This window comes from Sturnira hondurensis, unplaced genomic scaffold, assembly GCF_014824575.4.
Source record: "Sturnira hondurensis isolate 20B ecotype Veracruz unplaced genomic scaffold, ASM1482457v3 Scaffold0006413, whole genome shotgun sequence".
Classification (NCBI taxonomy): Eukaryota; Metazoa; Chordata; class Mammalia; order Chiroptera; family Phyllostomidae; genus Sturnira; species Sturnira hondurensis.
Window position 1 is genome coordinate 13129162 of NW_028079044.1, and position 15682 is coordinate 13144843.

General features: G+C 38.4%; 1 protein-coding gene across 3 annotated transcripts in view; it reads right to left on the reverse strand.

Annotated features, from left to right (window-relative positions):
- VPS54 (VPS54 subunit of GARP complex) overlaps positions 1-7982 on the reverse strand; it is a 104043-nt gene extending 96061 nt beyond the window's left edge. For 2 of the 3 annotated variants that reach the window (XM_037048027.1, XM_037048026.1), the window contains exon 1: positions 7530-7977. The gene's annotated coding sequence lies outside the window, so the exon portion shown is untranslated. Of the gene's footprint in view, positions 1-7529 lie in introns of all 3 variants that reach the window. The other variant, XR_005066767.1, reaches the window with a different exon arrangement.
- Positions 7983-15682: the final 7700 nt, after the last annotated feature.

Sequence of the window (15682 nt, forward strand, 5' to 3'; positions counted from 1 at the left end):
TTAGTTTATAACCACGTGTCTCAAGTTCTTTAAATTCTATATTTCCCCCACTATCCTTGCCCTCCCCCCTATCTATTTTCTACCTACTGTCTATGCTATTTTCTGTACCTTCTCCCCTCTTCTCCTCCTCCCACTCCCCTGTTGCTAACCCTCCATATGTTCTTCATTTCTATGGTTCCACTCCTGATCTAGCTGTCCTCTAGGTTTGCTTTTGTTTTAGGTGTGGTTGTTAATAACTGTGTGTTTGCTGTCCTTTCACTGTTAATATTTTTCATCTTCTTTTTCTTATATAAGTCCCTTTAATATTTCATATAATAAGGGCTTGGTGACGATGAACTCCTTGAACTTGACCTTATCTGAGAAGCACTTTTATCTGTCCTTCCATTCTAAATGAAAACTTTGCTGGATAAAGCAATCTTGGCTGTAGGTCTTTGGATTTCATGACTTGGAATACTTCTTTCCAGCCCCTTCTTGCCTGTAAGGTCTCTTTTGAGAAATCTGCTGACAGTCTGATGGGAACTCCTTTGTAGGTGTCTGTCCCCTTATCTCTTGCTGCTTCTAGGATTCTCTCCTTCATTTTAATCTTGGCTAATGTAATTATGATGTGCCTTGGTGTGTTCCTTCTTGGGTTCATCTTCTTTGGGACCCTCTGAGCTTCCTGGATTTCCTGGAAGTCTATTTTCTTTGCCAGACTGGGGAAATTCTCCTTTATTATTTGTTCAAATAAGTTTTCCACTCGTGGCTGTTTCTTTCCCCCTTCTGGTACCCCTATAATTTGGATGTTGGAACGTTTAAATTCCATTGATTTGAGTCCCAGTTTCCTTACCATCACTATTCGTTTCCTGTGCATTTCACTTCATTTCAATTAGTTTAGCCTTCATATGTTCCTCTAATTTGTGACTATAATCAACCAGTTCTGTGAGCATCCTGATCACCACTATTTTGAACTGTGCATCTGAGAGGCTGGCTATCTCCTGGTCACTTAGAGTTAACGGCTCTGGGGCTTTGAGTTCTTCTTGAGCCATCTTTTGGACTGTTCGTGCCTACTATGTATCAGGAGTGGAGACCTAGGTGTTCACCAGAGCAGGTTCAACTCAGTCGCTGGGTTGTGACTCTGTACATGGGGGCGGGGCCAAAGAGGAGCAATGGTGGTTCCATCTGCTGCCTTGCAGCTGCCACTGTCACCGGGGCCCATGCGTTTCGTCCCACTGCACACGAATGTGCCACCACTGTCAGCCCTCTGCCACAGGGTTCGCACGCTGGGGCCTGCGCAGTCCGTCTCACTGTGTGTGAAAGTGCAACCGAGGTCAGTCTGCCCAGCACCCTGACTGGGTCTGGGCTGCTTGCGCGCCTAGGTCAGGGGATCTTTCCTGCCCGACCCTACTCCGCTGCTGGCTCCGCCCCTCTTACTGGTCCTGGTGGAACGGTTTGTTGTTGTCGGACTTCCGTATAATTCAATTTTCTGTTCTTTGGCTGTGTCTTTGTTCTCCAAACCTTTGTTGTATTCAAACTTGGTTTTGGGAGAAGGCACAGTGTTTCCACCTATGCCTCCATCTTGGCGGAAGTCCTCTCTTTAAGTATTCTTTGATAGTGGTATATATCAAGTCTATCAAGTCCAAAAACTTTACAACCTGAGGTCAATCTACCCCTCAGTTTAGTCAAATTGAAAGAAAAAAAAAACAGCGCATAAACTTTCTTGACATAATTATTTTGATTTCCAAATGTATTTTATTCACTCCATAGGGAAGAAACATCATAAAATATCATGCATCACCACAATATTCATACATACAATACCTACCCTCTGAACTTCCTTTCAGTCAAAATACCAATTATTTGAATATAAAATTCTCCAAATTGGTGGCTTTTTAAAAAAACCCTCACCAAAAAATATGTTCATTGATTTTTAGAGAGAGCGGAAGGAAGAAAGATGGAGAAACATCATTCAGTTGCCTCCTATACACGCCCTAACTGGTAATTGAACCCACAGCCTAGGTATGTGCCCTGGTGTACAGGACAAAGCTCCAACCAACACAGCCACCAGGCCAGGGCATTGGCCGCATTTTTTTTTTTTTGCCCTGAAAACATCCCCCACTTTCTAAAATTGAATTTTCTAAGTTTACCATTTTAAAACAAAAAAAAAAACAAAAAAACACCTACCAATACCACCACATGACTTATTCTGAATACTGCCTCAAAATATTCTACCCTCTTGCTATTCCAGAAAAATCTCACTAAATAGTTTCAGCTGTTTACCTGAAGTCTTACTCTTGTAGAATTGTTAAAGCTAACCAGTTAACAAAATTATAAGAGATTTTTTCTCCCATTCATTTTATGTATTTTAGTTAATTCAACTTTAAATGCTACAGAACAAACTATGGACACTGGACATGTCAAAAAGAATCAAAGTGACAGAAAACTGTACTTGAAAAATATTTAAATAAAAAAAACTAAAAAACAAGAATCAAAGTGTCTCTGTGCAAAAAAATGTTGAAAATAGCAGAAAAAAAACAAATCTGGAAAGTTAGATTTTATAAATAGTGGGTAGGTTTAAAACCCTTGTTTCTTCAGGTAAATTTTCACATTTGAAGAATAATCACCAATGGTAGAAAAACTCTTCAAATATAAAAGAGGCGTGAAGAGTAAATGAAGACAAAGAATTATTCCTAACAAGGGAATTAATTCAGGTAACTGTAGATTACTCTCAAAAAAGGCTAAAACTTTTTCTACAAATAAGTAACTTCTGCAAAATTTAATTCTGAAATTAATCATGTGTTTTCATGACTTTTCAAATAACATATTTTGAAAACAAGGTAACCTTTTCTTGATAAATTGATTTCACCATTTTAATAATCAATTTTATACTGTTCTATAATAATGATATTCTCAGAAGCTATAGAAGGAAGTCAGTTTGCCCCTGTGTTAAAGATATTCTAATTATGGTAATACTACTAGTTATTTTACTAGTTTGTTATCCATATAAGAATTTCTCTCTTCTTAGATAGGCTGTCAGATCTTGCTATCTATAGTCCTGCCTTTGGCACCCTCTATCTCCCATTCTAATTTGATTCTTCTGAAACAAGTAACTAACTCTTTTTTAAATTCAGGTATAATTGACATAACAATTGTTTCATGTATACTAACTAACTCACAAAGTATTTTATAGCTGATATAGCATCTTAACACAATTACCTCATTTAATTTTCACAATAATCTTATAATACAGGAATTATCACTATTCTTGTTTTATAGAAGAGAAAATTAAGGCTCAGAAAGATTGAATAATTTATCTGAAGTCATAAGGCAAGTAAATAGCAAAAGTGATCCCAGTGATCAATTTTTCATCACCAAATTGAGTTGTTCAAAACAAATTAAAAAATCAGGACTGGGGCCTACAAGAAAAAAAAGACGACAGTCATGCATAAGCTTTGAAAATTTTTGGACATTAATTAACACACTATTAATTAATTAAAACACTTAGCCTATTTCTCTTTTTCTTTTCTTTTTTTAGAGTCTCAAAAGTAGAGTTCTATAAAATTATTTTATTGTTGTTCAATTACAGTTGTCTGCATTTACCCCTCACCACTCCCTCCTCAGCCAAACCCACCTCTCACTTCTCTTTTTCTTGACAGTTGACACTATCATGAAAAATAAAATCACTTATAAACAAACCAGTACTACACTTCATCTATTTCCAATTCCAAAAAACCTACACACCAGTAATGAACAATTCAAAACTTAGTAGTTCCAATTTGCGGTAAAATAAGGATGCAATTTTTAGGGAAAAAAATTTTCTTCTCCAGGGAGGTAGAAGAGGGTATGGGGGATGAACAGTGATGGAAAGAGACTTGACTTGGGGTGGTAAACACACAATATACAGGTGATATAGTATAGAAATGTGCACCTGAAACCCATATAATTTTATTAACCAATGTCACCTCAATAATTTCAATTTAAATAAATAAAGAAAACATGTTTCTTCAGATTTAAAGACAACAAAACAGACTAAAGAATATCTGCATTGTGTCATAAATAGATTTCCTTTTACTTTTCTCTCAACTGCCTGCCCCTACAAAGAAAGTTGCTAGAGAACCTAAAGAGTTAATCTGACCCACCAGTGTCCATTGAGAGTATTGTCCCACTAGCTCAGGCCCTTACCACAATCAAGAAAACCACAGGTTTAGAACAATACTACTGACATTTGGGGTCAGGTAGTTCTTTAATTCTTTGTTTTGGGGGGTCAGGGGTATAAGAAGTAGGATATGTCCTGTTCACCGTAGAATGTTTATCACCATCCCTTGGCTAGATGCCAAAAGCAACGCCCCTCTCTTCATTTGTGATCATGAAAAATGTTTCCAGACACTGCCAAAAGTTCCTCGGAGGTAAAATCACCCCTGCTTGAGAACCACTGGTTAGATGTTAGGGCCCTGGGTCTTTGAAAAAGGAGGCCTTCACCAGCCCTATTAATTATAATTTTAAAAAATTAATTGTTTTTAAAATTCAGATTTTTAAAATTAAGATGGTAATAGTACAACCAGACTAAATAACATATTACATATGCCATCCTCTTTATATTAAAGCATTTTTAGAAGATTTTGTAATATGAATTTCACTAATGTGTGGAAACATTAGTCCTTTCCCACTGGGGAAATGTCCAGTTCTCTCCCTCCTCTGCTAGTAAAATGTCAAATACAGTATGTACATGCATACATGTATACATGCATAAGAGAACCTAAACAATTCTAATGAACAAATCCCCATTTCTTGCCTTTCATGGCCACATTGTGTTCTTGAACCATGCATCTTAGATACTTAAGCTTTGTGCAGCAAGCAGGAAATAAGCTGAAGACCTTTAAGGTCTTTTCCTACCATACTATCCTTACGCTCTCAGCTTTTATTTATTGACAAAAATACTCTTTCAGCTTTTACTTATTATTGACTCCCAGTTGACCAGACCACCTCTTAAGATCACTGGAGCCATTCATGCTTTTTTTCTTTCTGCACCCGTTATCTTAACCTATACTGAATACAGTCAAAAAGTATGTCAGGTGTTTAATGCATTGCTTAATATCAGTGATCAGCTGCTTATTCTGACTCAAAATATTTTAAACATGTAAATTGATTTTAAAACAAAAACTTTTCAAACTATTGAGCTGATACCATTTATATGAATGAACCACACAGGCAAATATTGAGATGAAAAGTAGATCAGTGGTTGCCTAGGTCTGAAGTGAAGTGGGAAAATGAAGTAACTGCTAATGAGCAGTTTTCTCTGGGGGGGTGATGAAAATATTCTAAAATTGATTATGGTGATGGTTGTACAACTTTGTAAATATAGTAAACATCACTGATTTTACACTCTAAATGAATGTACTTTTCCTCAATAAATTTGTTTGTAAAAAGCTAAGAGCAGGAAAATAAATTTATCAACCTTTTATTGATAGGAAACTGTGATTAAGAATAAATTCTGCAAATTTTGCCATTTCATGAGTTGTAAGATTTGATTTTAGTTCAAAAATTATGGAAAACTTAATACCTATTCAGAATACCCTGAACAGCTGTTGGTGGATAGGTGAGGGAGTGAACAAAAAGAAAAGAGAAAAAAACTCATGGACACAGACAAAGTGTGGTGATTGCTGAGGGGTGGGGCAGGGAGGAGAGGAGAGAAGATAGAGGAGGGTATAAAGGGATAAATGGTGACAGACTTAGACTAGACTTGGGGTGGTGACCATATAATACAGTGTATAGATAATATGTTGTAGAATTGTGCACCTGAAGCCTGAATAATTTTGTTAACCAGAGTCATCCCAACAAATTCAATAAAAAGGAAAAAATTAAAATTAAAACCATACCTGTCCAGAAATAAATTTTAACTTTTTCAAAAAAAATAATTGCAAATTTAATCATATTTTCCTAGTAAATGTTGCATGATTTAGAAGCTATGAAAAACATTTCAGAAAACCAAATGCTACAGTAACAGTACCTCCACAAAAACAAAATACAGGAGTCCAGCACAAATAATGCCCCTTTTTTATTTTTGTAATCTTTTATTACAAAAATCATACTCATGTAGTCCTGTCACATAACAATATCACACTCAAGCACACCATATGACATTTCAGGTGAAATGTTTGAATTAAAACTATAAATTATTACACCCACATTACTATCCTACCAACCACACTCAAGCAGGTATTACTTCTGCCAGACCTTGTATATAAGTAGGGTCAAAAACAAGAAAACATGGACCCTGTTTGTAGTTTTGTTGTGATACATTCTTTATAAAGAAAATCATTAAGACATTGTTAACTTCTTTTAAGTGATTCTCAGACTATAATGTCTGTCCTGGTAATGTAATAATTCTGAGGTTACCAGAGCAAAATTTAAAAATAACCAAATCACATTAAACTGCAAACATCTAATCCCCCAAATCAAAATCCGCACATATTGATCATTTTTACCCAAACCTATCACGAACAATGATAATTACTATGAACCATCAAGTAACTACTATTGCTAGGAAATCAGATTCTAACACAATATAAGTACAATCAAACAAATCCCATCATTCCTTCTGTTCTATTATAAATGCTTAGAAATTATTAAGGCTCTCAAAGTACTTTTCCAATTAGAATTCTCTGTGGATTTATAAAAGTCAACCTGAATATCCATCAAAATCTGCAATTTCACAATAACACACTTCTCAGTATACTATCATAATATCACCCGCCTTGTAAGCATTTACTATTAAGACTGCCCTGGGGTTTGGTAAGTCAGAAATAGGACCAATTAAAAATAAAAACACTCCAAACATTTTAATTCTTCGAAAGTAAGGAAAGCCTCAATGAAAACAAAAAATAAAACTAGTTAAAGGGGAATTTTTTAAAATGCTACCCGGCTCAGCCAAAATTCTAAAAATACCATTCTGAGCTCAGCACATGGACAGCCCAAGTGGTCAATTATAATGGGCAGGCAAAAGTTCCCTTGACAACGACAGGGAAGGCCTGCCTTTGTATCAAAGCAGAGACAGAAAGTAGAACTGAAGAACATTAATTATTGAACAAAATACTGCGAGCTAAATTGCCAAACTGCAAAACACCGAGTTAATCTTTGGGTTCGCCTTCCCCAGAAATAACAATGAATTTTTAAATTTAAATTATTCCAGGAGCATCAAAAGTGGGCCCAAGGGCCGGCTGTAAAAAGAAAAGTTTGGGAGCAGCATCTAAGGAGGGTGGTGGAAGTTCCCGGAGCCCGGATCCGGGAGAGGGGCGAGAACGGCGTTCACCGCCACTGGCAGGAGGTGGTGAGTACGTCGGCCTGCCGGATCTCGGGACGGAGTGAAAAGAGGAGGAGGTGGCGGAGAGGAGAATGGAGCTTCAGCGCAGAGCAGTTACGACTGAAACTCAGTCGGCTCGGAGCCGGGGAGGAGACAAGGGGGTGGGGTCTGGGTCCCTCTCTCCACTGAGGAGGTCGGGTGGAGGGTGGGCCGCGAAGCGCAGGTGACCCAGCGGGGTCGGCGGGACACCTACCTGCGGGTGTCGGGCAGCCGCCCCAGAGCGAGGCCTAGTGCATCCTCGCCGCCTCCAGCCCTTCACGACGCGCCGAGACTGCTGGTCCGCGGCCGCCACCGCCCGGAGCCCGGCCGGGCCCGAGCCCGGCTTCTAGCCCCAGCCCCGCACCGCCTAGCCTGACAGCCCAGGAGCACAGGGCCGCCCTCTTGAGCCCAACTCCGCTTGGAGAGGAGAAGCGGCAGCGGCGGCTCCCTCACGTCTCTCCCGGGTGTCCTGTCAGCCAGCAGTTTCCCCCGGGTCCGCAGCGCCGCCTCCGCCGCTGCTGCCACCGCCTCTCCCACATTCCCGGCCTGCAGGGTAGCCGCCGCCGCGCCGCGACCACTACTCTTTAGCGCGTCTGCTCCTAGTTGACGGCCTCCGCTCAACCCGCGGACCCCGCTCCGCCCGGCTAAGTCCGGGGAGACAGCGCCAGAGGCCGCCGCGAGGCCGCCGCAGCCCCCAGCCCACAATCCACCGCGCGGCTCCGCTGGGGCGGGAGGGCCGCGGCCGGGGTCAGGCGGAGCGCTCGGCGGCTCCGGAGAGGGGCTGCGGCGCTGGCGCAGCCGGCGTTTCCCCGCAGCGGGACATACCCCGCACCGTTCCTTTGCACCCCCTCTCATAGTCCTGCTTGAGAAGACAGAAATCCACGCCGAACTCTACTTTCCCCCACGACCCTTCCCCCACCCGGAGTTGTGCTTAGGAGCACTCAGGTGCCGCCTTCCGCCTTCCCTGGGACAGAGCCCTCGCCTACTCCCCAGACCCACCGACCCCGGAAGTCCCTAAAACACCACTAGTTATTCAAGTACATGCTTCCACAACATTCACCTCTCCTGTCTACCCCTCAAGATGAACGTTGTTCAGAGTTCACCAAATAAATGTCCTTTGAGAAGTTAAAGGTCACCTCCTCCCCAACAACCCCCTGGAACCTGAGAACAGTACGTGGTCTCTATATGGAGGCCTTCCCCGACCGAACCCTCTTTTTCCCTAGTTGAGGCCTTCCTCCCAGGCATCTATCACACTTCTCTGGAACTGAAATCAACGAAGATACTTGAAGTCCGTGAATTATTAATAACTCCCCATTGTGATTTTTAAGGGTAATCCAATTCAGCCTGGTTTCAGAGGGCATACAATCTTAATCCAATAAAATACAATCTGGGAGAAAGGAAATGTCTTAGAAGATTTTTAAAGAAAAAAAAGGGGGGCCCTTGTTCATTTGAGTCCCAATGTCTTAATTTTCTGAAGATTTCTTTCAATTTTGAAACTATATTTTTGGATAAAAATATCAAGGTTTCAGGAATTTAAAAGGCACTTAGTATGTTTAAACAAATCAAAAGTGAAAATGTAACTTATAGTTGGAAACTGAAAAAAACATCCATGCAAGTTTCACTTCTAAGAAGTCACTTTAAAAACTGCGAACATAGCTCTTTGTGAAATAATATTTTACCCACTAAAGAGCTACAGTTGGGGGAAGGGGAGGACAAAAAAGAAACAAAAATAATTTGAGTGTATTTTTAAATTATGTTTTTCTCATTTCAGTTCTCCACAATTTTGTAACAAGGAAGAGTGAGGATATCAATTCCCAACATGAAATAAATTTAACTATAAAATGATAGAGAAACCCACCTAAATCCTTGATCTCATAAAAAACAGATGAGTTTATATTATGAAAACACTAAGCAAAGATTCCCCAAATTACATCTAAAACCAGAAAGGAAAACAATTTCATTTTAAGTCTAGAATCAGTTCATAGATTTTACTAGGAAATGGATTTAGTAAGTTCCTATATTTTGACCCTGCACCAAGAAATCAAAAGTTGAAAAGCTACCTTAAAACTGATGGTTTGGCCTTTTAAAAATTAATTTGGGGGTTTTGGGGGGTTCCTTTTTTTTAAATTTATTGGGATGACATTGGTTACTAAAATTACATAGGTTTCAGATGTGCAATTCTATAATATATCATTTGTATAGCATATTGTGTGTTCACCACACCAAGTCAAATCTCCTTCAAAAACTATTTGCATTTATACTCCACCTTGTTCCAAAAAAGATTCCAAGTGGCTCTATGTGGGCAATTGGATTAAAAAATAGTCTTGAAGTATGTCATGAACACTAGAACAAGACAGACTGGTTTGCTGTACTCATTATCCAACTGTAGATAATATGCCATAGGGATAAAATAAACACTGGGTATTGTGTTTAATTCTTTCAGGGATCCAGCATGATGTCTACTTTTACTTTTCCATAAAACGAATCATAATCATGAATCTAAAAAAGAAGTAAATACTGTTGATCAGATTTGCCAAAAACAAAACAAAACAACAAACTGGTAACTGGACAAGTAATTTAACTTAGGTGGATCAATTTCAAATTAATTAATATATTCATTTATTATCACTGGAATCATTTTAGTATTAGAAAAAAGAAAATATGATATATTATTAGATAATAGATATATTATTAGTGTTCCTTTTCAGAAAGCACAGATAATAGAAAAGTAAGAAAAACTGATAGAAATCATCATTGCCCTAAAAAAGAAGAAAATATTTAGCTAGCATATTACTAACACTGTATTTGGCATAATGTTTATTAAAACTGTTAAGATTATGAATGGTGATAATTATCAGGGCCATGTGTTCTTATCAGAGGAAGAATGGGCAAATTTAAAAATAAGCCTATAAAAGGCTTATTTTTATATTTACTATTTTCAGTGCATATTTGTGTGACAGTAGTGAGGTTAACATGTCAATCTATCAATAAACACCATTCTAAATGACTACTTGACAGAAACGATACATTTACACGCCAATATAAATTCAGAAGGGAAAAGCAACACTGGTAGAAGAAACAATCAGAAAAATTATTTTGCACTTCAGTTAGACATGAGCACCAGCCCCTCTTTTTTCCTACAATAGCAAACCTTAAATATATAAAATGGAAACCCATTCAAGTTCTCTTACCTACTGTATAGCTAAATATACGAGGTCTGCTTGGTAAAGTCCAGCCATTGTTAAGATAACTGACACTGATGTAACCTGGTAGCCAAGGACAGTGGACTGGAATGTGCATGAGTGAACAATGACAACCTCACTGTACTACTCAATGGGGGCAGCAGACACTGTTGAGTGAGCATGTGTACTGTGTGGCCCACACATTCAGAATGACTGAGTAAGTAGAGCAATGAATCTACGCCAAATTTTGCCTTAAGCTTGAACATTCCTCTGTGTAAACTATTCAGATGATTCAGAAGTGCACAGCTATGGGCAACTGATGATTGGCAGCTTCATCATGAGAATGTGCCTGCTCGTGAATCATATCTCGTGCAGTCTTTTGGTGAAACAACAAATCACTCAGATGACTCAGCCCTCCCACAGCCCAGATTTGGCACCCTGTGACTTCTGCCTTTTCCCAAAATTAAAATTACCTTTAAAAGGAAAGAGGTTTTTAGACGGTCAATGAGATTCAGGAAAATACAAGACAGCTAGCCGATGGTGATTAGAAGAACTATGTGAGGTGCCAAGGTGCCTACTTAGAAGGGGACTGAGGTGTCATTTTCCTGTGTACAGTTTCTTGTATGTTGCATCTTCTTCAATAAATGTCTCTATTTCTCCTATGTACATGGCTGTATACTTTCTGGACAGAGCTCCTATATAATTACATTGTGTGTTTAGTGTAAATTATCTTTGGTAAGCAAAATTCATGTGTACCCATGAAGTGAATGTGTTATGCTGAGAGTGGTTTCATCTGGGTTGGTTTTTTGATCCAATGCCCTGAATTATTTTATCCATCATATGTAAGCTATTTTAAAATGTTTAAAAATCACAAGTTACAACATTATGATTGAAATCTGAATGTTTTAATATTTCTTCATATCTAATGTAGACTATGTTTTTAAAAAGATTTTATTTATTGATTTTTATAAAGAGAGGAAGGAGAAAGCGAGGGAGAGAAACATCAATGTACGAAAGATACATCAGCCAGTTGCCTTTCACAGACCCCCTACTGGGGTCCGGGCCTGCAACCCAGGCATGTGCCCTGACTTGGAACTGAATGGGTGACCTTTCAGTTTGCAGGCTGCCACTCAATTCACTGAGCTACACCAGCCAGGGCTAATGTAGACTATCTTAATGTGGGGAAATTTTGCAATTTGAGTATGGTATAAGACATTAAATGAGATGTGGGTATAAGCAGCACTAGAAATTGTACACTTCATGTGATAATAATAAACTCAATAATCGGTGGGAGTTTGTAATATACAAGTTTTTCATATGTCATCAATTCTCTGTCTTCTAAATTAGCTGCTCTTTACTTTAGAAACAATTATTTAACTGTTAAATTTCTCTTTTCCATTTCTCTTTGACTCTGGTATTCTGAAGTTCTGCTTTGATTATTATACTAATAGCAACAATCATTTGCTAAGAATTTACTGTGCTCCAAGCACAAGGAAAACCAAGGTAGTGTTTTGCATTAGTTTTCTATTGATGTGTACAAATCACCACAAACTTGGCAATTTAAAATAATGTATTTATTATGTTACAGTTTCTGTGAGGCAGGAGTCCAAGCACAGCTTAGCTTGGTCTTCTGCTCAGGGTCTTATAAGGCTGTATTCATCAGCCTGTGTTCTCACTGGAGACTAAGGACAAATCTGTTCTAAGATCACTCAGGTTTTCCAAGATCTTCCCACTGTAGAACTGACAGCCCTAGCTTCTTCCTGGCTGGAGGCTGCTCCTGTCTCCTAGAGGACACCTGTAGTTCCTTACTATGTAGGTCTCAAAATGGCTGCTTACTTAGTATAACTAGTAAGGAGTGTCTAAACTTTCTACAGTGAGTCAGCTAATAAGCAGTGATAATCTATCATTTTTTGCCATGTTCTATGGTTTAGAAGCAAGTCACAAGTTTTGCTCCCACTCAAGGAGAGGTGAACTGCACAAAGGTGTGAACACCAGGAGATGCGAATCATGGTGGCTACTCTAGAGTCTATCACCTGCAGTAATTAAGTCCCACATGTTTTGGAATTTAGCTAACCCTGGTTTTTTAACTCAGCTCTGACACTTTAGCAGTGTGATCTTCATCTCATTTTCTAAACCTTTGTTTCTTCATCTACCACATAAGAGTAGTAACCTTTTCACACTTTACTTTTCTCATAGGTAAAATGAGGATAATAATAGACTTGTCAGAATTAAATGAGCATTTTTAACATGGAAACTGATAACAAGAAAAGCTCGATAAACACTTGTTAGTTTTATTCCTTTTCTCTCCTCTTTTTTAAATGTTGACCTTTGTCTGATAGAAATCCCCCTTGGCCTTTCTACCTTTAACTGCTGCTTTTCTAGTCTGTGATGTAGGGCCATGCAAAACCAACTCTGGTATAAATACCGCTAATAATAGAACTGTATTGCAAATGTTATCTCCAACTCAAAGTAGGCAAAATTAACAAATGATAAATCCACAACATTAGAATCACAACTATTACACACAGAGGCTTTCAGAGTTTAGAGAACTTTGTTTGGATTTTTTTTATTGTTGATGCTATTTTCCCTCTAGATCATGTTTGTGCATGTGATACAAAAGGACATGTTATGGCGTCATACTATTCATAGGTTCTCGGTTTGCATTCCAGCTCTGCTGTTTGCCAGCTGAGTAACCTCAGACACATTAAGCTCTTTAAATTTCAATTCTCTGTGGCAATAAAGATAGTGCCCACTTCATAGATGTACTGTAACACTTAAAGTGTAGGATAACACTTAAAGTGTACTTAAAGAGCATGGCTTAGGGACTAGCTCATAGTCAGTACTCAAAAAGAAATGTTGGCTATCAAACTCATCATTATAATCTTCACTATCTATTATTAGGAAAGTTGTGTTAATGAAAACCACAGAACAGGAAGTGGCAAGGCATGGCTATGAATGAGTTGGGTGAGATGAGAAGCCACAAGTTCTTAAAAGTCCTCATAAGTCAAAGGGTTGTAAGTAAGATAAGTGGTCGGAAGGTAGGAAAAGTCACAAGTCAGAAATTGGGCAAATAGGAACTAGGAGACAAGGTAATATTGTGAATTCTCAATCAGACTGTGAGGAATGCAACCTAAAACATCCGCAACAGAAGAGCACATGAAACAAGTAATTCCTCCCTCAGACATAAAGCCTTTATACACTTCGTCCTGGAACAGGAGTCAATCATAGAGCATATCTAGCCCAGAATTTCAAATAGGCAACACATGAGGCATGTTAGTATTAGAAAATAGTGAATAAATTGTTGAGTAGATTAGAGGAGTACAACAGTAATATGGGCATGTCCTGACAAATGTAAAATCATTTTCAAATTGGGCCATTTTCACACACACACACACACACACACACACACACAACACACACACACACACATATATATATATATATATATATATATATATATAGTCTCATCATCATATTTTTTCTTATATTGCTTTATACAGTATTTGGTTCTTTTATTGTTTCATTTGGTTCTTTTATCTATGGAGGCTTTGTCTAACAAAACTATGTTATAAATACTTCCAGGGCAGGATTTTCTGTTGTTACTGATATTGTACTTTTTAAAATATCTTTACATCATTTATTGAAGAAACTATTTTTACTCTATTGTATGCTCTAGACTCCTTTGTCCAATATTAATTTACCATAGAGACATGGGTTTATTTCTGGGCTCTGTATTCTGTTCCATCGATCTATGTGTCTGTTCTTATGCTACAACCAGGCTGTTTTGATTACAGTGGACTTGTAGTATAGTTTTATATCAGGTATTGTGATAATCATCTTTATTTATTTTCTCAAGATTGCTAAGAAAGATGAGCAGCCACCCCCTCAAGATTGCTGAGACTATCTGGGTTGTTTCGGTTGCATACAAATTTTTGAAGTGTTTGTTCTAGATCAGTGAAATATGCCATTGGTGTTTTAATTAGGATTGCATTGACTCCATAGATTGCTTTGGGTAGTATGGACATTTTAATGATGTTAATTATTCCAATCCATATATTTGACAAAGGGGGCAGGAGCATAAAATGGAGTAAAAGTAGTTTCTTCAATAAATTGTGTTGGGAGAACTAGACTGGTAGACCACCAATTTGTACCATACACCAGAAAACTCAAAATGGATAAAAGACTTAAATATATGTCGTGATACCATAAAAGTCATAACAGAAAACATAGGCAGTAAAATTTCAGATATTCCATGTAGCAGTATTTTTGCCAATTTATCTCCTAGGGCAAGGGGAATAAAGAAAAATAAACAAATGGGACTACATCAAATTAAATAGCTTCTACACGGCTAGAGAAACCATAATTCTGCCCTGGCTGGTGTAGCTCAGTGGATTGAGCGCAGGCCTTCGAACCAGATGATTGTAGTTCAATTCCCAGTCAGGGCACATGTCTGGGTTGCAGGCCAGTTCCCTGCAGGGGACGCATGAGAGGCAACCATACATTGCTATTTCTCTCCCTCTCTCATTCCCTTCCCCTCTAAAGATAAATAAATAAAATCTTAAAAAAAAAATAATCGGAATGAAAAGAGAACCAACCATATGGAAGAACATATTTGCCAATGATACACCAAAAAAGAGTTTAGTCTCCAAAATATATAAAGCACTTGTATGACTCAACACCAGGAAGACAAACAATCCAATTAAAAAATGGCCAAAGGACGTGAACAGACACTACTCCAAGGAGGACATACAGATGGCCCATAGATGTATGAAAAGATGCTCCACATCACTAGCCTTTGGAAAAATGCAAATTAAAACCACAATGAGATATCACCCCACATCTGTCAGAATGGCAATTATCAATAAATCAACAATCAACAAGGGTTGGAGAAAAGGGAACCACTGAGCACTGTTGGTGGGAATGCAGACTGGTGCAGTCACTGTGGAAAACACTATGAAATTTCCTCAAAAAATTTTCCTAAAAATGGAGCTATCTTTTGACCCAGTGATTCCACTGCTGGGAATATACCCTAAGAACCCTGAAATATCAATTCAAAGGAACTTATCTACCCCTACGTTCATAGTAGCATTATTTACAATAGCCAAATGCTGGAAACAGTCTAAGTGCCAAAAAACTGAGGTACATTACACAATGGAATACTACCCAGCAGAAAGACAGAAGGTAT